Genomic DNA, 22,939 nt, shown 5'->3' on the forward strand with positions numbered 1-22,939 from the left:
TCTTGGTTGTGTTTCTCTTCGCATCGTCATCGCCCTCCTCCTCCTCCTCCCCTTAGCAAAAGAATATTAATAATCAGTATTAATCAAGCACCTACTGGGTAGTGATCACTGTAGTGATCACTTGGAATTATACAGTAAAAGTGAAAACACATGTTTCTTTCAGAAGTTGAAGAAACAGAAGAGAATGCAGACAGACACACATCTACATACAGAGAGAACAGGAAGAAAATTAATAGATTTTATTAATTTTGTCACATGCTATTACTTAGTCAATTATGCTGTTATTTATTCACGTAAGAAGGGTAGCTTGGGACAAGCAAAGACAAGGAGCTGGGATCCAGAAGGGATGGAGAGGAGAGATGCAAAGATACAGCTGGTGGAGATCCCTGAATTGAATGTTCAGAAGTTTCTCTTTGCTTCTGTGAAATTCAGATTTGCAAACAGGACTGAGTGATCAGTGGAGATTTTGAGGAAGGAAGTGATCAGTTCTGAACAGTAGTTTAGGGTGCTTGAAGGTAAATGGAGTGGAAGGTAAGGTAGGGGATAGACTGGAGATGAGGATGCCGGTAAGGACGCTGATGGGTTAGCCTGGAAAGAGATGACGAGGGCTTGGACCGTGGTGCTGGCTCTAAAGATGGAAGAAGAGGAAGGAGTGGATCTGGGCAATGTTGTGAAGGTCTCTTTCCCCTCTTCATCTGTCTCTGTGCACCTCCTAGAAACAGCATGACCTATTAGAAAGAGCTCAGATCTGGTAGTCAGAGACCTCGGTTCTAAATCCAGCTGTACTTCATACCTGATGGGTGACCTTGGGCAAGTCACTCCTCTTCTCCTTGCCTCAGTTTTCCTATCTGTAAAAGGGGGATCAATGCATGTTTTCCACCCCACTAAAATTATGAACCTCATATAATAATGATAATAGCATTTATTAAGTGCTTACTATGTGCAAAGCACTGTTCTAAGTGCTGGGGAGGTTACAAGGTGATCAGGTTGTCCCATGGAGGGCTCAAAGTCTTAATCCCCATTTTACAGATGAGATAAGTAAGGTCCAGAGAAGTTAAGTGACTTGCCCAAAGTCACACAACTGACAAGTGATGGAGCCAGGATTTGAACCCATGTCTTCTGACTCCAAAGCCCAGGCTCTTTCCACTGAGCCATGCTGCTTCCTTAGGATGGGGACTGTGTCCAACGTGATTATCTTGTACTTGCCCAAGCACTTAGTACACCTTTTAGTACATGGAAATAGTTTAACCAAAAAACACACTCATCATTATTAAGAAATGAGTCATTACTTTGTTTATAGCCCATGAGGGTCTTAGCAAAGTAACTTTCCAAGCAAGAAGAGAGAAACCATTCCCTGATTCCAACTCTCCACCCAGCTGTCCTCCCTGCCAGGATAAAGCTGCTCAGGGAGTCTGCAGGATGCATTCTGATATCTTTGGATTTGTTTAATTTTAACTTGTTTTCTCAGTATTTTCATTTCTATTCTGTCCCCTACCAGAACAGTTAGAGCAGTGACAGTTCTTCCCATAAGGATTTACAGAGTTGATCCCTACCACTTCAACTGACAGCTAGTTGTTTGGAGGAAAATCCCAAGCCAAAGGAAGCCAGCAAGGCATTCATTCATTCAATTCATTCAATCGTATTTATTGAGTGCTTACTGTGTGCACAGCACTGTACTAAGGCATGAACAGCTCTCCTTTGCACGTTGGCAGGTGATTGTCCTGTTTGTACAACGAGAACCCTTCTTCTGTAGACACCTTGATTCGTGGGCAGAGAGTGGCCACATAGAAACTCTTCATCTCCGTGACCTTCTTGGTTGTTCTTCTCTGGACCATCTCCAGCTCTAGTTTTTCATACTTAAACTCATAGCCATAACAACACATTGCTGGTGTTGTTTGGTGGGATTGCTTAGCCAGCAAGACCCCTACTTGTGTTTACGTTTTCGACTCCTTCTACTTTCAGGCTCAAGGGGAGAGGGAGACAGGGCCCTATTCCAGGGCGACAAGGCCTGGGAAAACTTTAGATCAATTTCAGCAATGCAAAAAAGTTTAACATTCATTCATTCATCCTATCGTATTTATTGAGTACTTACTGTGTGCAGAGCACTGCACTAAGTGCTTGGAAAGTACAATTCAGCAATAAAGAGAGACAATCCCTGCCGACAATGGGTTTACAGTCTAGAATGGGGGAGACAGACATCAAAAAAAGGAAACAGGCGTCAGTAGTATCCATAGAAATAAATAGAATTATATTTTATATATACATATATATATGCACACATCAGGACAATTAAACAGACATTAATACAAATAAATAAAGTAATAGATATGTACATATATATACAAGTGTTGTGGGGCATGGGGGTAGAGGGGTAGAGCAAAGGGAGCGAGTTGGGGCAACAGGGAGGGAAGGGGATCTGAGGAAAAGGGGGGCTTAGAGAAGCAGTGTTGCTCAGTGGAAAGAGCCCGGGCTTTGGAGTCAGAGGTCATGGGTTCAAATCCCGACTCCACCAATTGTCAGCAGTGTGACTTTGGGCAAGTCACTTAACTTCTCTGGACCTCAGTTACCTCATCTGTAAAAGGGGGATTAAGACTGTGAGCCCCATGTGGGACAACCTGATCACCTTATATCCCCCCAGTGCTTAGAACAGTGATTTGCACATAGTAAGCACTTAACAAATAACGTCATCGTCATCATCATCGTCATCTTCGAGGAGGTGAGCCTTCAGTAGGGCTTTGAAGGGGGGAAGTGTGGTCGTTTGGAGGATTTGAGGAGGGAGGGGGTTCCAGGCCAGAGACAGGACACAGGACGTGGGACAGGGGTTGCAGGTGGGACAGGAGAGAACGAGGCACAGTGAGAAGATTAGCACCAGAGGAGCTGAGTGTGCAGGCTGGGATGTAGGAGGGGAGAAGGGAGGTAAGGTAAGACTACCTGTATTTGAGATCAAGTGATTTTAGGGCCTCCTAGTCAACCAAATGTTGTTCCCATCCTCTTATAGTCCATTTCTCTGCCTCTAGAACGTCCCATAACTGGGACAGAAGGGTCTATCCTTTCTTTAAAGATTTTGTGGGAAAGAGATTCTATTTAGTCATTGATGCAAGCCACTAGTTCGATCATTAATTCATCTGTGTTGGTTCTCTATTCTGAAGTTAGGGCTGTGACATGTCTGTCATCCCCCACAGTGGAAAGCTCCATCATGAGCAGCGTGGCTTGGTGGAAAGAGCACGGGCTTGGGAGTCAGGGGTCATGGGTTCTAATCCTGACTCCCCCACGTCTGCTTTGTGATCTTGGGCAAGGCACTTAACTTCTCTGAACCTCAGTTACCTCATCTGTAAAATGGGGATTAAGACTGTGAGCCCCATGTGGGACAACCTAATCACCTTGTAGCCCCCCCCCACAGTGCTTAGAACAGTGCTTTGCACATAGTAAGTGCTTAACAAATGCCATTATTATTATTATTATTATTATTATTATTATTATCAGTCATCCATGCCCATGTTTATCTGTCTCTGTGTTGAGTACTTATGGTCAGTAACTTTCTTACATCTCATATATCTCACCACTGAACATTTTCCCTCTGGCCTAGATCTCCCTCCTTCTCCATATAAACCAGACCACCACTCTCCCCATCTTCAAAACTTTGTTTAGATCACTTTTCCTTCAAGAGACCTTCCCCAAATAAGCCCTGTTTTTCCTGCCTCCTTATCTTTTCTGTATCACTTAAGCACTTTGAGGTATACCATTTTAGCACTTGTTTAGCCTATCAATCCCAAAGCACTTAACTACACATCGATAATTACTGAAATCCTATTGTTGGGAAAACTGCACTGAGAATGTATTGTGGGCAGTGCACTGTATTGAGCACTACTGTGTGCACAGGTCTCCGTTGGATTCATTCATTCAATCGTATTTATTGAGCACTTACTGTGTGCAGCACACTGTACTAAGTGCTTGGGAAGTACAAGTTGGCAACATATAGAGATGGTCCCTACCCAACAACGGGCTCACAGTCTAGAAGGGGGAGACAGATAACAAAACAAAACATGTGGTCAGGTGTCATAAGAATAAATAGAATTAAAGCTAGATTCATTCATTCAATCATATTTATTGAGCACTTACTGTGTGCAGAGCACTGGATTAAGCACTTGGGAAGTACAAGTTGGCAACATATAGAGACGTTCCCTACCCAACAGTGGGCTCACAGTCTAGAAGCGGGAGACAGACAACAAAACAAAACATATTAACAAAATAAAATAAATAGAATAAATATGTACAAGTAAAATAAATAGAGTAATAAATATGCACAAACATATATACATATATACAGGTGCTGTTGGGAGGGGACGGAGGTAAGGCAGGGGGGATGGGGAGGGGGAAAAGGAGGAGAGGAAGGAGGGTGCTCAGTCTGGGAATTAACTTGTATCTACCCCAGAACGTAGAACAGTGTTTGGTACATAGTAAGGGCTTAACAAGTACAATTATTATTGTAATATTACTACTCTCCTCCATGGTAAACATGTGGAACCCATTCTCACAGGAAGACAGGCCTAAGAATAAGAAGCCGTGCGTTCTAGTGGTAAGAACCCGAGCCCAGGCGTCAGAGGACCCGGGTTCTGACCCTTTCTCTGCCACCTGTCCACTGTGTGATATTGGGCAAGTCACCTACGTTCGCTATGCCTTAGTCACCTCATCTGTAAAATGGGGATCAAACAGAAACTCCTTACCGTTGGTTTTAACGCTCTCCCTCAACTCGCCCTATCCTACCTCACCTCACTGATTTCCGACTACAACCCAGTCTGCATGCTTCGCTCCTCTAGCGCTACCTCGCTCACTGCCTCAATCTCGTCTACCTCGCTGCCGACCCCCTTCCCATATCCTCCCTCTGGCCTGGAATTCCTCCCCGCTCCATCTACACCAGACAGCTACTCTCCCCACCTTCCAAAGTCAGTCTCCTCCAAGAGAGCTTCCCCAATTGAGCCCTCTTTTCCCCAGCTTGGTCTCCATTCTGCGACATCTCTGCACTTGGACCTGTGAAGAATGTGTGCCTAAGATCCTACCTGGAGGTGAAATAGGACCAATGTCTGCTGTAGGGGGAGGGGAAATAGGGCCATGCACATCACTGACAAAATAAATAGAATAGTAAATATGTGCAAGTTAAACAAATAGAGTAATAAATCTGTAGAAACATATATACAGGTGCTTTGGGGAGGGGAAGGAGGTAGGGCTGGGGGGATGGGGAGGGGGAGAGGAAAAAGGGGGCTCAGTCTGGGAAGGCCTCCTGGAGGAGGTGACCATTCAGTCAGTGGAATTTATTGAACACGCAGACAAAATAAAGCATATTCCTAACCATTTTGGAGAGTATGACAGAAGCAACAAATACATTTTCTGACCTCAAGAAGCTTACAGTGCAATGACATAGACAGACAAACAAAAGGAATTTACAGATAGTGGAATCAGGAGGAAGAACAGAGGCCACATAGGAAGTAGTACTAATATACCAGGATGAGATGGCTGAATAAAACATGATATACAATTACCAATAGTGAGGTTTCAAACTATGATGCAGATACTATAATACAACACATACAGGATAGTTTTTTTAGTATTTGAAAAAGCAGCAAAAATGTTTTCCTACAGCTATACAGTTGGTTTAAGCAGTAGGTAAATACATCAAAAATGGCAGAGACACTGGGAAGCAGCATGGCCTAGTGGAAAAAGCACAGGATTGGGCACCAAGAGACCTGGGTTCTAAACTTGGGTCTAGCATTTGCCTTGAGTAAGTCACTTGCCTTCTCTGTGCCTCAGTTTCCTCATCTGTAAAATGGTGATTAAATGATTATCTCTTCTCCTCCCTTAGATAGGGAGTCCCAGGAGAGACAAGGACCTTGACTGCTCATATTATATCATATCTACCACAGGGCTTGGCAAATAGTATAAGCAGCGTGGCTGAGTGGAGAGAGCATGGCCTTGGGAGTCAGAGGTCATGGGTTCTAATTCCGGCTCCACCCCATGTCTGCTGTGTGACCTTGGGCAAGTCACTTAACTTCTCTGAGCCTCAGTGACCTCATCTGTAAAATGGGGATGAGGACTGTGAGCACCACATGGGACAACCTGATCACCTTTTAAACCCCCTAGTGCTTAGAACAGTGCTTTGCACAGTAAGCGCTTAACAAATGCCATCATCATTATTATTATTATTGTTATTATCTATGCCTGTTACCTCATCTGTAAAATGGGGATTAAAAGTGTGAGCCCCACGAGGGACAAACTGATTATCCTGTATCTACCCCAGCGTTTAGATCAGTACTTGGCACATAGTGAGCGCTTAACAAATACCATAGTTATTATAATTATTATTATAGTAAGCACAAAACAAATGCCATAATAGTAATGAATATATTTAGCATCCAACCAGCATATGGAACTGGTGAGCTCAAATAGAAATAGCACAAGATTGGGAGTCAGGAGACCCAGGTTAGAGTTCCATCTTTACCAGGCCTACTGTGCAACCTTGGAAAAGTTGTTTAGCATCTCTAGACCTCAGGTTCCTCAAATATAAACTGGGGCAAGGTATTGCTATGCCTATGTGAGACAGGGACTTAGTCCTGTCTCTTAACCCTGTACTTACCCCAGGGCTTAGCACACTGTAAACACAGTAAATTACATAATAGTCACATAATGAAATAATCTCAAAACTAGATCCAATGGGCCTAAAATCAGTGCTTGTCACAAATGAATGCTACTGCTCCCACCTCTTGAGCCAGTGTCTGACAGTCTTAAGTTTTGAAACTGTTTGAGCTCAGCTTACCCAAACTGGCAGAGTACTGCTCTCTGCTTCATATGTGCTCCGAACTCTAATGGTTTCTCCTGACTCTCCCAGTTCTGAGCCCAAGCTAGCCAGCCACTTTCACTCAGCCCAGAACAAAAGAAAAGACAGTGACTGCACTCCCTCATTTCCATTCAACCCTTACCTCAGCTGTGGCCCCTGAACCGGAACTGGTGTCACATCTGGCACTGCTATCCAGTCCTTCAGAGCTAGTTCGATGGCTAAATGACTTTTCCTACAGGACTCTGGACAGTGTTTAGTACAGTTTGCTGTGCACAGAAAGAGCTCGAGAAATACTACTGATTGATTGACTGATTAACTAGCTATATGTATAGGAGTAATCGCCAGTTATAGGGAATCAATCCTTAGTTTTTGTTCATTGATAATATTAACAAACACTCTTTAAAATTGAGCAATTCAGAGAATGGGCAACAGGACAAATTTACAAATCAAATCCAAAGAATTTGAAAGAAAGCATTTATACAAAAGATAGATGGGTATTAATCCTGGCATGAACCAAAGCGCTATGGACAGTCCATCAAACATCACCATTGATCTCCTCATTCCTTGGCTTCCTCTGCTGAGGAAGGCCCTTCCCCTTAAGAAGCAATGTTGCCTAATGGAGAGTGAGGATCTGGGTTCTAATCCCATCTCTGACACAATGCGTGTGCTAGCACAAGTCACTTACTTTCCCTGTCCTCCAGTTTCATCTTATGAACAAAGGAAATTCAACACCTATCCTCCCTTCTATTTCGACCGGAAGCAACTTGTTGAGCAGATACAATGTCCAACCTACTTATCTTATATCTATCTCAGTGCTTAGTGAAGTGTCTGCTTAAATGCAAGCACTTAAATGTCATTATCATTATTTTTTATCATTATTGTTATTACTAGTATTATTATTATTATTATTATTCCCCAGCGCAATTGTGGTCTTTTAGGTCAGGCACTATGGGTCAGTGTGCCTTTTCCCACCCAACAGCCTGACCACGGCTTCCCGGATCTGCTTGTTCTTCACCCTGTAGACAACAGGATTCATCATCGGGGGCAGCAATAGGTACAAATTGGCAATGATGATGTGTATGTGGTGGGGATGGTGTCCCCCCCAAAGCAGTGGGTGAAGAAGGAGAAGAAGGCCGGGACATAGGTGATAATGATGGCAGTAATGTGAGCAGTGCAGGTTCCGAAGGCTTTGTGCTGTGCCTCTGTTGAAGACAGGCTCACCACAGCCTTAAGGATCGCAGTGTAGGATGCAGATATACAGAGGATGTCAAATCCCCCAATAAGAATGGAAACCATCAGCCCATAGACGGCATTGACCTTGATGTTACCACAGGAAACCTTGGCTACAGACATGTGTCACAGTAGATATGGGGGATGACGTGGCCGTAGCAGAAGGGCAGTCTCTTGGTCAGAAAAGTGAAGGGAATGACCAGTACAGCCCCCCTGAGCAAAGCAGCCAGCCCAACCCTGACAATAATGGGGTTGGTTAAGATGGTGAAGTATCTCAGAGAGTAGCAGATGGCCACAGAGAGATCCAGGGCCATGAGCATGAGGACCCCGGATTCCATCTCCTTGAAGGTGTGAACAAAGAACATCTGGACCGGAGAGGTGCTGAAGCTGACCTCCCTAAAATCAAGCCAGAAGAGAAGAAGTATTCTGGGCACTGTGCTGCAGCACAGGGCCAGGTCTGTGGAAGACAGCATAGCCAGGAAGTAGTATATGGGCTGGTGCAGTAGCTGCTCACAGCAGATGAGATACAGAAGCCACAGTTCTCCACCATGGCAATGACATAGAATGGAGCAGAAAGGGAGGGAGAGCCAGGCATATAGGGTCTCCAGACTTGGGATGCCATTCAGGGTGAATGGAGTTGGGGTGAAGCTGGAGCTGTTGGGACATTTGCTGGTCATCTGGTGCCCAGCCTCAACTCCCTTTCACTCTGTAAGGATCCTTCTAACCTTGTTTTAACCAGAAAATCCAACTCTGTCCCTCACCCTTCTCTTCTTTGGAGACCTCTTCATGTCCAGCTGCTCCTGTGACTGTTATTAATAATAAAAAATAATAATGGTATTTATTAAGTGCTTACTATGTGCAAAGCACTGTTCTTAGCGCTGGAGGGATACAAGGTGATCAGGTTATCCCACATGGGGCTCACAGTCTTCATCCCCATTTTACAGATGAGGGAACTGAGGCCCAGAGAAGTTAAGTGACTTACCCAAAGTCACACAGCTGACAATTGGCAGAGCCAGGATTTGAACCCATGATCTCTGATTCCAAAGCCCATACTCTTTCCACTGAGCCATGCTGCTTCTCTGTTGTTCTGTCTGTCCCTCCACCTTTGGGCCCCTGGGGTGGACCCCTGGGGTGGATCTGTCTCCCACCCCTAACAGATGCCCCTCGGTGGATGCCCAGTGCATTCATGTCTGCAGCTGTCCAGAAGGATCAAAGCATGACCCTCGACTCCCTGTTCCTGGATCTTCCTCTCACAATGAGAGGACACGGTGTCTTTACAGAAAATCCATCTTTGTCCATGCATACTCATTCACCCAGAGGAGGGGGTAGAAATGACTAAGTCTTACACTGAACCTAGGCTGGAACTCAGCTGTGTGGAGAACCCAGAAGCCAAGTGGCAGATGAGAATCAGGAGCTTCAGGCTATGGGTTGGATAAGGACAGGGATTTTACATAGTGTCTCTGTGGCTCTCCCCCAGCGGGCTCTCCAGCAGAGAATGGCCCCAGACCTTTCTTCCTCCTTCTCTCACTGGCTCAGAGGTTCCAAAGGGGAGAAGGACAAGTACTACATTCCCAGAGCTGAGGCCCTTCAGAGTACTTGAGTCAACCTGAGGAGAAAAACATGGAGTGTGGAAAAGTTTAACACTGTTTCTGTGGTTGAGTTTGAGATTTCAGGGGCTCTTTGTAATGCATTCTGAGGGAATTCATCTGAGGGAAGGTTCCTGATATCACAGAGTCCAGCCCCCTGCCTCTGAGAAAGCCTGTGTGGACCCAGATGAAAGTATGGCACATTTTTTTAAGATCTCTATTCAGCAATTATCCTAGTATTGATCAGACACATTGTTAACACTCCTCACTGTCAGAACATTTCCTTCTATCTAGCCTAAATCTTCCTTGCTGCAGTTTGTTCTGTTTTTAGTGGAGATAATGACGTCTTTCACTTCCATAAAATAATGAGGTTATTTTAATGCTTGACCTTGTCTTTGGAATATTCCCTGCCCCCTCAACCTTTTCTAAGTTCTCCTCTTCTTCCTCCTCCTCATCTCCTTCCTCCTTCTCCTCCTCTTCTTCCTCCTCCTTCTTCTACTCTTCTTCCTCATCCTCCTCTTTCTCCCTCTCCTCCTTCTTATTCTCCTCCTTATTCTTCTGCTATTATTTATTCATGTAAGAAGATTAGTTTGGGAGAAGCAAAGATAGGGGAGTGGTATTCAGAGGGAGCATAGAGGAGAGATATAAGGATACAGCTGGTGGGGTTTCCCTTTGATTCTGTGAAATTCAGATTTGCAGTGAAAAATGGGTGATAATTGGAGATTTTGAGGAAGGAAGTGATCAATTACGAGCTGTGCTTTAGGAAGTTTGATATTGATTCTGCTTTTATGACGGTGTAGGAGAAAGGCAGGAATCAGTAGTCAGTTCTTTTTAGTAGAATTAAGAACGAAATCAACTTCATTGAACCATTGCGGCTTTCTCTCTCTGTTCCATGATCTTGACTAGCCCAAAGTTGAGCCCCTTACCCACATCCTCCCTCAGACCTGAAACTCCCTCCCACTTTGTATCTGACAGTATACCACTCTTCCCCAATTTCAAATCCCTCCTAAAACTCACATCTCTCCCAAGAGGCCTTCTCTGACTAAGCCTTCGTTGCCCCATTCAAGGCATCCCTTAAGCATTTCTATAGTCACCCCAGCCCCACAGCATTTAAGTAGATATCCTTATACTCCCCACAGCACCTGTATATTTGTTCATACGTATTTATTACTCTACGTATTTATTTTATTTGTACATATTTATTCTATTTATTTTATTTTGTTAATATGTTTTGTTTTGTTCTCTGTCTCCACCTTCTAGACTGTGAGCCCACTGTTGTGTAGGACTGTCTCTATATGTTGCCAACTTGCACTTCCCAAGTGCTTAGTACAGTGCTCAGCACACAGTAAGCGCTCAATAAATATGATTGAATGAATGAATGAATGAACGAAAGGGGAGAGGCTGGAGATGAGAAGGTCAGTAAGGATGCTGATGTATTAGTTAAGAGATGATGAAGGCTTGGACCATAGTGGTGGCTCTAAAGATGGAGAAGAAGGAGTTGGTTTGGGAACTGCTGTAGAGGTCCTCTTTCCCCATCTTCATTCATCTCTGTGCATCTACTGGCAACAGCATGGCCTAGTAGAAAGAGCTCAGATCTAGTCATCAGAGGACATGGGTTCTAATCCCAGCTTTACCTCATGCCTGATGGCAGCGGTTGTTCCGGATGGCCACAAGTCGCCGGGCGACTAAAGAATTAGTCAGCATGTGACTGCCAAAAGTTTTAATAAAGCTTTACTGGTAAGGCCGAAGACCGAATAGGGGATAACGCACCCGGCGGGCTCATTTCCTTAAGGGAAATGGCCCCAAAGACCGAACAGGGGGTAACGCACCCGACGGGCTCATTTCCTTAAGGGAAAAGGCCCCAAAGACCGAATAGGGGGGTAACGCACCCAGCAGGCTCATTTCCTTAAGGGAAAAGGCCCCAAGTGCCCGATACAATGGGCTTACATACTGTTGTTGCTGTTCACAGTGATTGGTAGATTTGAAAACAGTGGGGACTGGATTGGTGCAGATTTGGTCCAGATTTGGTGCAGAGCTGGGCGAAGTCTATCTATTTGGTTAGGTTCCTGGACCCAGCCAGTGGGCTGCAGGGTCTAAGGCCCATACCAAATACGGCAACAGAACCGTGTACATTCAAACAATATCTGCAACCTTTCCATGGTGCATGGGGGCGGGGGGCATAATGCCTGATGGGTGATCTTGGGCAAATCACTCCACTTCTCCTTGCCTCAGTTTTCCAACTGTATAATGGGGATCAATACCTGTTCTCCACCCCCATGTGGGTTAGGGATTGTGTCGAACCTGATTCATTCATTCATTCAATAGTATTTATTGAGCGCTTACTGTGTGCAGAACACTGTACTAAGTGCTTGGAAACTATAATTCAGCAACAGATAGAGACAATCCCTACCAAACTACAGGCCCACAGTCTAGAAGATTATCTTGTACCCACCCAATCATATAGTACAGTTCTTGGTACATAGTAATTGCTAACAAAAAGCACCATCATATTAAGGAATCAGAGCCCACTGGATTGTGGTGAACTCAATTCTTTGCTCATAGCCCACGATGGTACTGGCAAGTAACTTCCCAGTCAAGGAGAAGAGAAGAACCATTTCCTGATTCCAGGTTTCCACCAGCTGCCCTCCCTGCCAGTCCAAAGCTGCCTAATGGGATCTGCTGGATCCATTCTGATCTCTTTGGATTTGTTGCATTTTAACTGGTTTTCTCAGTGTTTTAAGATGTTATCTAACTGTCCCCTACCAGAACTGTTAGAGCAGTGCCTGTTCTTTCCAGAAAGATCTCCAGAGATGGAGCCCCCACCACTTCAATTAATGGTCAGTTATTTGAAGGAAAAACCCAAACCAAACAAAGCCAGAAAAGCATGAATAGCTTTGCTTTGCATATTGGCAGGTGATTGTCCTTTATGTTTGCCAATTGAGATACCATTGTTTGTGGGCCCCTTGACTCATGAGCAGAGAATGGCCTTATGGAAGTTTCTCATCTCCTTAACCTTGGTTGTCCTTCTCTGGTTAGCTCTAGTTTTCCATATCTAAACTCATAACCAAAACAATACACTGTATTACCAGTGGGATTCCTTATTCAGCAAGACCTCTATTTGTGTTTGGATTTTCAATTCCTTCTAGTTTAGGAGAGAGAGAGAGAGACAGAGGGAGAGAGAGAGAGACAGAGAGAGAGAGAGAGAGACAGAGAGAGAGAGAGACAGAGAGAGAGAGAGAGAGTGACAGAGAGAGAGAGAACCCAATCCCAGGGGGTCAGGGCCCGAGAATGCTTTTGATCAATTTCAGGAAGGCAGAAAGGTTTAACACCGCCTGGGTTTGTGGGCATGTGATTGCAAGGGCTCCTATTCATTAGAGAAGCAGCATGGCACATTGGAAAAAGCACGGGCTTTGGATTCAGAGGTCATGGATTCAAATCCCAACTCCGCCACTTAGCTGTGTGACTTTGGCAAGTCACTTAACTTCTCTGTGCCTCAGTTACCTCATCTGTAAAGTGGGGATTAAGACTGTGAGCCCCACGTTGTATGACCTGATCATCTTGTACCCTCCCCAGCGCTTAGAAAAGTGATTTGCACATAGTAAGTGCTTAATAAATGCCATCGTTATTATTATTATCCGAATATTGTTCCCATCCTTGTGTAGTCCATTTATCTGCCTTTTAAGCTTCCCTTGGCTGGGACAGAAGAGTGTGTTCTTTCTTTAGAGACTTTGTGGGAAAAGAGATTCTTTTTAGTCATTGTTACAAGCCACTCATTCTAAAATTTATTCCTGTGTGCAGGTTCTCGGTTCTGAAGTCTCAGGGCTGATGCTTGTCTACCATTCCCCACTACAAGGGATTCCATCATTATTACTTGTCTGCCTCTATATTCATGATCAGAAACTTCTTTTTTACATCTCTTCCAACTCATCACCTGGCTAGTTTCCCACATTCTCCCTCTGGCCTGGAAAACCCTCCTCCTCCATATACACCAGACCACCCCTCTCCCCATCTTCAAAGTTTTAAGGTCACATTTCCTCCAAAAGGCCTCCCCAAATTTAGCCCTCTTTTCCTTGACTCCCTCTGTTTCTGTATCACCTATGCATTTGAATCTGAACTGTTTAAGCACTTGATGTGTACCCCATCCTCAGCCCCAAAGCACTTAACTACATATTGATAATTCATTTATATTAATTTCTGACCCCCTCTAGACTGTAAGGTCATTGTGGGTATTGAAAGCCTATTTTGGGGGAAGCTCTGTATCAGATGTATTGTGTGTATTGTATGTATTGGATTACTGTGTGCACGAGTCTTTACTGGATGACCATTCAGCCAACGGAATTTATTGAACTTGCAGAAAAAGCATTATCTTAACCATTTTGGAGACTATGACAGAAGCAAGACTCTCATTTCCTGGCCTCAAGATGCTTACAGCGCAATAGGGTAGACAGATGGGCTAAAGGGATTAACAAACAGTGGAATCAGTAGGAAGAACAAAAGACAAAATAGGAAATCATACTAATAAATAAGGATGATAGCTGAATAAAAAAATCATATACAATTATCAATACTGAAGTTCCAGAGGGTGTTTTCTAATGTATGAAAAACAGAAGCAAAAATATTTTCTTAAAGCTATGGAGTTGGTTTAAATAGTAGGTAGACACAGAAAATGGCAGGGACAGTGGGAGGCTAGCATGGTCTAAGGGGACAAGCGTAAGATTGGGCATCAAGAGACCTGAGTTCGTTCATTCATTCATTCATTCAATCGTATTTATTGAGCCTTTACTGTGTGCAGAGCACTATACAAAGCACTTGGAAAGTACAATTCAGCAATAAAGAGAGCCCTGCCCACACCAGGCTTACAGTCTAGAAGGGGGGAGACGGACATCAAAACATGTAAACAGGCATCAATATAAATAGAATTATATATATACATCTGTACTTATATACATAAGTGCTGTGGGGCTGGGAGGAGGGGAGAAGGGCAAAGGGAGCAAGTTAGATGGCACTACCATGCTTCCCGTCTCACAAGCCCGCAAACTTGGTGTCATCCTCGACTCCGCTCTCTCGTTCACCCGACAAATCCTATCTGTCACGAAAACCTGCCCATCTCACCTCCACAACATCTCCAAGATCTGCCTTTTCCTCTCCATCCAAACCGCTACCTTGCTGGTTCAATCCCTCATCCTGTCCCGACTGGATTACTGCATCAGCCTCATTCATTCATTCATTCAATCATATTTATTGAGCACTTACTGTGTGCAGAGCACTGTACTAAGCGCTTGGGAAGTACAAGTTGGCAACATATAGAGATGGTCCCTACCCAACAGAGGGCTCACAGTCTAGAAAGGGGAGACAGAGAACAAAGCAAAACATATTAACAAAATAAAATCAATAGGATAAATATGCACAAATAAAATAGAGTAATAAATTTGTACAAGCATATATACATATATACAGGTTCTGTGGGGAGGGGAAGGAGGTAAGGCGGGGGGGATGGGGAGGGGGAGAGGAAGGAGGGAGCTTCCTCCCTGATCTCGCATCCTCCTGTCTCTCCCCACTTCAGTCTATTCTTCACGCTGCTGCCCGGATCATCTTTGTGCAGAAACGCTCTGGGCATGTTACTCCCTTCCTCAAAAATCTCCAGTGGCTGCCCAGCAACCTATTTATCAAGCAAAAACTCCTCACTCTCAGCTTCAAGGCTCTCCATCACCTCACCCCCTCCTACCTCACCTCCCTTCTCTCCCTCCTCCAGCCCAGCCTGCACCCTCTGCTCCGCTGCCGCTAACCTACTCACTGTACCTCATTCTCACCTGTCCCACCGTCGACCCCTGGCCTACACCCTTCCCCTGGCCTGGAATGCCCTCCCTACACACACCCGCCAAGTTAGCTGTCTTCTTCCCTTCAAAGCCCTACTGAGAGCTCACCTCCTCCAGGAGGGCTTCCCAGACTGGGCCCCTTTCTCCTCTTCTCCTCCCCCCCGCCCTACCTCCTTCCCCTCCCCATAGCACTTGTATATATGTTTGTGCAGATTTATTACTCTATTTGTTTTACTTGTACATATTTACTATTCCATTTATTTTGTTAATGATGTGCATCTAGCTTTACTTCTATTTATTCTGATGACTTGACACCTGTCCACATGTTTTGTTTTGTTGTCTGTCTCCCCCTTCTAGACTGTGAGCCCATTGTTGGGTAGGGACTGTCTCTATATGTTGCCAACTTGTACTTCCCAAGTGCTTAGTACAGTGCTCTGCACACAGTAAGCGCTCAATAAATCCAACTGAATGAATGAATGAATATATTTGTACAGATTTGTTACTCTGTTTATTTTACTTGTACATATTTACTATTCTATTTATTTTGTTAATGGCATGCATATAGCTTTAATTCTGTTTGTTCTGACAATTTTGACACCTGTCTACATGTTTTTTCTTGTTGTCTGTCTCCCCCTTCTAGACTGTAAGCCCGTTGTTGGGTAGGGACCGTCTCTATATGTTGCCGACTTGTACTTCCCAAGTGCTTAGTACAGTGCTCTGAACACAGTAAGCACTCAATAAATACGATTGAATGAATGAATGAATGAAGTGGAAGGGAGGGGGAGCTGAGGAAAAGTGGGGCTTAGTCTGGGAAGGCCTCTTGGAGGAGGCGAGCTTTCAGTAGGGCTTTGAACGGGGGAAGAGTGATTGTTTGGAAGAATCAGTACCTGGCACATAGTGAGCGCTTAACAAATTTATTATCATTATTATTATTATTATTATTATTATTATTATTTGAGGAGGGAGGGAGTTCCAGGCCAAAGGTAGGACATGAGCCAGTGGTCAGTGGCGAGACAGGCGAGATCGAGGCACGGTGAGAAGGTTAGCACCAGAGGGGTGGAGTGTGCGGGCTGGATATAGAAGGAGAGAAGAGAGGTGAGGTAAGAAAGGGCAAAGTGATGGAGAGTTTTGAAGCCAATAGTGAGGAATTTTTGTTTTATATGGAGGTTGATAGGCAACCACTGGAGATTTTAGGAGGAGGGGGGTGACATGCCAAGAACATTTCTGTAGAAGGATAATCTGGGCAGCAGAGTGAAGTATGGACTGGAGTGGAGAGAGACAGGAGGTTGGGAGGTCAGAAAGGAGGCTGATGCAGTAATCCAGTCGGGATAGGATGAGTGGTTATACTAACATGGTAGCGGTTCGGATGGAGAGGAAAGGGCAGATCTTAGCGATGTTGTAAAGGTGAGCCAATCAGGATTTGAGGATGGATTGGATATGTGGGGTGAATGAGAGATCAGAGTCAAGGATGATGCCAAGGTTGCAGGCTTGTTAGATGGGAAAGATGGTTGTGCCTTCAACAGTGAAGGGAAAGTTTGGGAAAGGACAGAGTTTTGGAGGGAAGATAAGGAGCTCTATCTTGGACATGTTGAGTTTTAGGTGGTGGGAGGACATCCAAGTAGAGATGTACTGAAGGAAGGAGGAGATGGAAGCCTGGAGGGAGGGAGGGAAAACAGGGAAGGACATATACAGTTGGGTTTCATCCACATAGAAATGGTAATTGAAGCCATGGGAGTGAATGAGTTCTCCAAGGGAGTGAGTGTAGATGGAGAATAGAAGGTTACCAAGAACTGAATCTTGAGGGACCCTTACAATTAGGGGATGGGAGGGGGAGGAGGAGCCTGTGAAAGAGGCTGAGAAAGAATGGCCAGAGAGATATGAGGAGAACCAGGAGAGAATGGAGTCAGTAAAGCCAAGCTTGGATACCATGTTGAGGAGAAGAGGATGATCAACAGTGTCAAAGGCAGCTGAGAGGTCAAGGAGGATTAGGATGGAGTAGGAGCCATTGGAGAAGCAGCATGGCTCAGTGGAAAGAGCATGGCCTTGGGAGTCAGTGGTCATGGGTTCTAAACCACTTGTCAGCTTTGTGACTTTGGGTAAGTCATTTAACTTCTCTGTGCTTCAGTTACCTCATTTGTAAAATTGGAATTAAGGCTGTGAGCCCCACGTGGGACAACCTGATTACTTTGTATCTTCCCATCAGTGCTTAGAACAGTGCTTGGTACATCCTAAGTGCTTAACAGATACCATTACCATTATTATTATTATTAGGCAAGAAGGAGGTCATTGGTGACCTTTGAGAAAGCAGTTTCAGTGGAGAGGAGGGAGCAGAAGCCATATTAGAGGGGAATTGGAGGAGAGTTGGAGGAGAGGAATTTAAGGCAGCAAGTGTTGATAACTCACTCCAGGAGCTTGGAAAGGAAGTGTAGAAGGGAGATGGAGGGAGATGGGGTGATAATTGGAGGGGGCTGTGGGGTCAAGGGAGGGCATTTTAAGGATGGGGGAGACATGGACATCTTTGAAGGGAGAGGGGAAGAAGCCATTGGAGAGTGAACGGTTGAAGATCATAGTAAAGGAGGAAGGAGGGAAGGAGGGAAGGGATGAGAGTTTATATGGTGCAAAAGAATTGAATCCAATGCACATGGTTGGGAGGGGAGGGTGGCACCTGAGAGGAGGCAGGAGATCTCCTCCAAAGATACTACTGGGAAGGATGGGAAAATTGAAATGGGGTCCAAGGTGGAGGGAGGGGTGATCTGGGGGAGCTCAGACTTGATGGTGTTAATTTTCTTAATGAAGTAGACGACCAGATAGTTAGGGGAGAGGGATGGGGGAGCAGGGGGTACAGGGGACCTGAGTAGGGAGTTAAATGTCTGGAACAACTAATGAGGGTGATGAGCATGGGTGTCTAATCCCTGGTCTGCCACTTGCCTGCTGTGTGACCTTGAACAAATTACTTATCTTCTATGTGCCTCAGTTTCCTCATCTGTAAAATAGGGATTAAATAATTATCTCTTCTCCTTCCTTAGACAGGGAACTCCAGGAGAGACAGAAACCAGGACTTCTCTGACTACATCATATTTTGCAGAGGGCTTGGAACATAGCAATTAAATAACAAATGTCAACAAATTTCATAATAATAATTATTATGATTAGCATCCAATGAGTATGGGGAGCTGGTATGGCCAAATGGAAATAGCACATGTTTGGGAGTTGGGAAACCCAGGTTCAAGTCCTAACTTTGCCTGGCCTACTGTGTAACCTCGGAAAAGTTATGTAACCTCTCCGGACTTCAGCTTCTTCATATATAGTATGGGGAAAGATAGCCTTATTCCCGTATGGTACAGAGACTGTGTCCGATGTAACATTGTATTTAACCCAGGGCTTAACACATCCTAAGCACTTAGGAAATGGAGAATGATCACATAACAGAACAGTCTTAAAACTAGGTCCAAAGGCATAAAATGGCATAAAATCAGCGCTTAGAACAGTGCTTTGCACATAGTAAGTGCTTAATAAATGCCATTATTATTATTATTATTATTATAAAATCAATTGTGGTCACAAAAGAATATCCCCCTCCTGACTCCTAGCATTAGGGTTTTTAAATGTCACTCAGCCTGCTGCATACTGGCAGAGTATTACTCTCTGTTCCACTTGTGCTCTTAACTCTGAGTGGTTTCTCCCAAATCTAACAGCCCTGAACCCATGCTCGATGACCACTTTTGGTCATCCAGAAACAACAGAAAAGGAACTGACAGCCCTGGCTCACTTCTATTCAAGACTTACCACCAGTTGCAGCCCCGAACTGAAATTAGTGCCACCGACGGTGCTGGTAGCCAGACTTTTGGAGCTGGTGAGATGGCAAATGATTTTTCCTGCATAACCCTGGAAAATGCTTAGTATCATATGCTACATACAGTAATCACTCAATAAATACCATTGAATGATTGACTAATTAACTAGCCTTATGTCTAGGAATAATCTTCAGTCCCAGGGAAACAATCATTAGTATTTGTTTATCAATAGTATTGACAAATGCCCTTTAGTATTGATAAATTCATTCAATCATATTTATTAAGCACTTATTGTGTTCAGAACACTATACTAAGCACTTGGGAAAGTATGATACAACAATAAACAGTGACAATCCCTTACCACATGGACCTCACAGTCTGGACAGGGGGTGAAAGGAGAGACAGGCATCAAATATAAATAAACAGACATCAATAATAAGTAAATAAACTTACAGATATATACATAGGTGCTGTGGTGTGGCTGGGCGGGGTGGGGGGGGGGCAAGGGAGGCAAGTCAGGGGGGGATGCAGAAGGGAGGTGGTAGATTAGGAAAGGAATGGCCAACAGGATGATTATAGAAATCAAATCCAAATTTTAGAGTACATACTTTCCAAAGAAAACATTTATGACAAAGATAGATGTATATTCTTCTTGGCATAAACCAAGATGTGGACAATACACAAAATGCCACTATTGATTTCTTCATTCCTTGGCCCCCTCATTTGAGGGACGACCCTCCCCCTTAGAGAAGCACTGTGGCCTTAATTGAGAGCAAGGATACGGGATTCTAATACCCATCTCTGACACTTTGCTCTGTGAGCTTGGGCAAGTCACTTACCTTCTTTTCTTCTCCAGTTTCTTCTTAGGGTAAAAAGGGAATTTAACACCTTTCCTCCCTCCTTTTCAGAGTCTGTAAGCAAATGTATTGGACAGAGACTGTGTCCAACCTACTTATCTTGTACCCTACCTCAGTGCTTAGTAGAGTGTCTAACACAAGGTAAGCATGTAAATTGTTATTATCATTATTTTTGTTAATTATTATCATTATCTTTATCATTATTAATTCCTCAATCCAATTGGACCAAGGGTCAATCTGGTTCTCTTAGGGGGCATTTGCCCATTTCCACTCCAAAAGCCTGACCACATCGCTTCCTTAGATACCTGCTTGGGTCTTCACCCGCTATAGATGACGGGTGGTTACATCGTCGTAGGGCAGCAGCAGGTACAGATTGGCAATGATGATGCTTACGTGGTGGGGGATTGTGTGGCCCCCAAAGCGGTGGGTGAAGAAGGTGAAGAAAGCCGGCACGTAGCTGATGACGATGGCAGAGATGTGAGCAGTGCAGGTGCTGAAAGCTTTGCGCTGAGCTTCCGCCGAAGACAGGCTCACCACGGCCCTGAGGATAGCGGTGTAGGATGCAGAAATACAGAAGATGTCAAATCCTCCAATTAGAATGGCAACCATCAGCCCATAGATTGTGTTGACTTTGATGTTACCACAGGACAACTTGGCCACAGACATGTGGTCACAGTAGGTGTGGGGGATGACGTGGCTCCGACAGAAGGGCAGTCTCTTGGTCAGGACAGTGAAGGGAATAATCAGAACAGCCGCCCTGAGGAAAGTGACCAGCCCAGCCTTGGCGATGATGGGGTTGGTCAAGATGGTGGAGTATCTCAGAGGATAGCAGATGGCCACATAGCGATCCAGGGCCATGAGCATGAGGACTCCGGATTCCATTTCCCGTGAAGGTGTGTGACAACGAACATCTGGATGAGGCAGGTACTGAAGTCAATCTCCCCTTAAATCGAACCAGAAGAGAAGAAGCATTCTGGGCACTGTGCTGCTGCACACGGACCAGGTCTGTGGAGGACAGCATGGCCAGGAAGTATTACATGGGCTGGTGTAGTGCCTCCTCATGATAGATGAGGTACAGAGAGTCCACAGTTCCCCACCGTGGCGATGACATATATGGAGCAGAAAGGGAGGGGAGAGCCAGGCATGTAAGGCCTCCAGACTTGGGGGGATGCCATTCAGGGGTGAAAAGCACTGGGGCGAAGCTGGAGCTGTTGCAAAATGACATGCCCGCCACATCGTGCATCACCCTTGATGACTCTGGAAAGGGTGTGGAGAGGAGAGAGGCAGCATTAAACAGTTCTCAGATCTCAAGGCTGCCAATTTGTCTGGGCTGGATCAGGTGCCCACCTTCAGGCACTGGATATCGGAAGCGAGGTGGATTCATTCTAGCCCAAGTGTTGTAGATATCCCTCAATCTTGGTGTTCAGAAAAAACAGTATTTCTCCCAGAAACTGCCTGTGCTGAGCCAAGAAATTGATCTCTTGCCATTTCTGGACACAGGATCTGGAATTTCCCCAAACCTGCAAGCAGAAGGAGTGATTTCCCACACTGTTCCATCCAAATTCTCCCTGGTCACCCACACCCCAAGTCTCCATCAATCACCTAGGGCTCACAGAAGCAGCACATGGACTGTGCTCCTGACCCTAGGCTTTTTGGTGGCTGTCATGAGCCCGGCTCACACCATCAGGTAGGTCACCGTCACCGACACTGTAAGTCTTTAAGTCCATCCCTGGTCCTGTCAGGCACCTCTCTTATGGGTCTGTCCCCCCTCTCATCCCATTTGGCACTTATTCTATAAGTCTGTCCCTGGTACTCTCTCACCCCATCAGGTACTCAGTGACATATCAAACCACGGTGAAACCAAACGACTATGTTATATAACGTAAAGCTTTATTCAATTCTCAGTCTAATTGAAGGGGTACACACACACACACACACACACACACACACACACACAGACACACGTCTGTTTTCCCCAAGTTCATGCACATGGTCTCATGTCAGAGGAGTTCAAGGGGTCTGGCTGCTCACAACCCATCGTCCTGGTGCAAGTCTATAGGTGGTTCTTGGCGGCCGTGCCATAGACATATCAGGTCAGGTGGTCTTTGCCGCCCACCGGGGTCGGATTCTTTAGCTCATGACAACCACCTGCTTCAGCTGTTCGGCCCCCGTGTTGGGCCCGTGCTTGCTCTCTTTGCTCTCTTATTTGGGTGGTTACCCTCCCCGCCCCCCCAGCCCCGCCCTTCAATCCACTCATGTTGGTTGTTTCACAGGGGTCACAGCAGGTCCTGATTCACTGCTTTGACTTGCCTGCTCTCTCAAGCTATTACCGGATAAAGCCCAGGGGGACAGCTACCACTCTCCCTGCACCCACCCCATGGGCTGTTTTTGCAAGGTAGCTTATCTCATGTACCTCCAGTAGTCCTCCTTCTGCCTGATGGCAAGACGGTTCAGTGCCTCCTCAAGGTCCACCTTGAGCTTAGTACAGTGCTTAGTACGGTGCTCTGCACACAGTAAGCGCTCAATAAATACGATTGATTGATTCTATGCTATTGATTCCTCCTCAAATTCCTCCTTCTATGTTTTTCATGGGGTCAAATGATGGTTGCTCCATAAAATGGCTTCTATGTTATAAATTTAAGGCACTCACAGTCACCACAGTGGCCAGTTGACATTCTTAAAGGGACAGTGTAAAATATCATTTAGCAGCCCCCAAAGGCATCTCCTGGACATCTGGATCCTTCTGATGCAATTTTAAACAGAAAATATAACTCCATCCCCAAACCTGCTCTTCCATGGAGACGTCTTTCATTCCCCAGCAACTACT

The 22,939-nt window shown here is 45.0% G+C and overlaps 2 pseudogenes; both read right to left on the bottom strand.

Annotated features, from left to right (window-relative positions):
* Nucleotides 1–1,676: 1,676 nt before the first annotated feature.
* On the bottom strand, nucleotides 1,677–8,736 carry LOC119942755 (annotated as a pseudogene).
* An 11,700-nt stretch (nucleotides 8,737–20,436) lies between these two features.
* Nucleotides 20,437–21,337, bottom strand: LOC119942763 (annotated as a pseudogene).
* Between the last annotated feature and the right edge of the window lie 1,602 nt (nucleotides 21,338–22,939).

Source organism: Tachyglossus aculeatus, chromosome 2 (assembly GCF_015852505.1).
Source record: "Tachyglossus aculeatus isolate mTacAcu1 chromosome 2, mTacAcu1.pri, whole genome shotgun sequence".
NCBI lineage: Eukaryota > Metazoa > Chordata > Mammalia > Monotremata > Tachyglossidae > Tachyglossus > Tachyglossus aculeatus.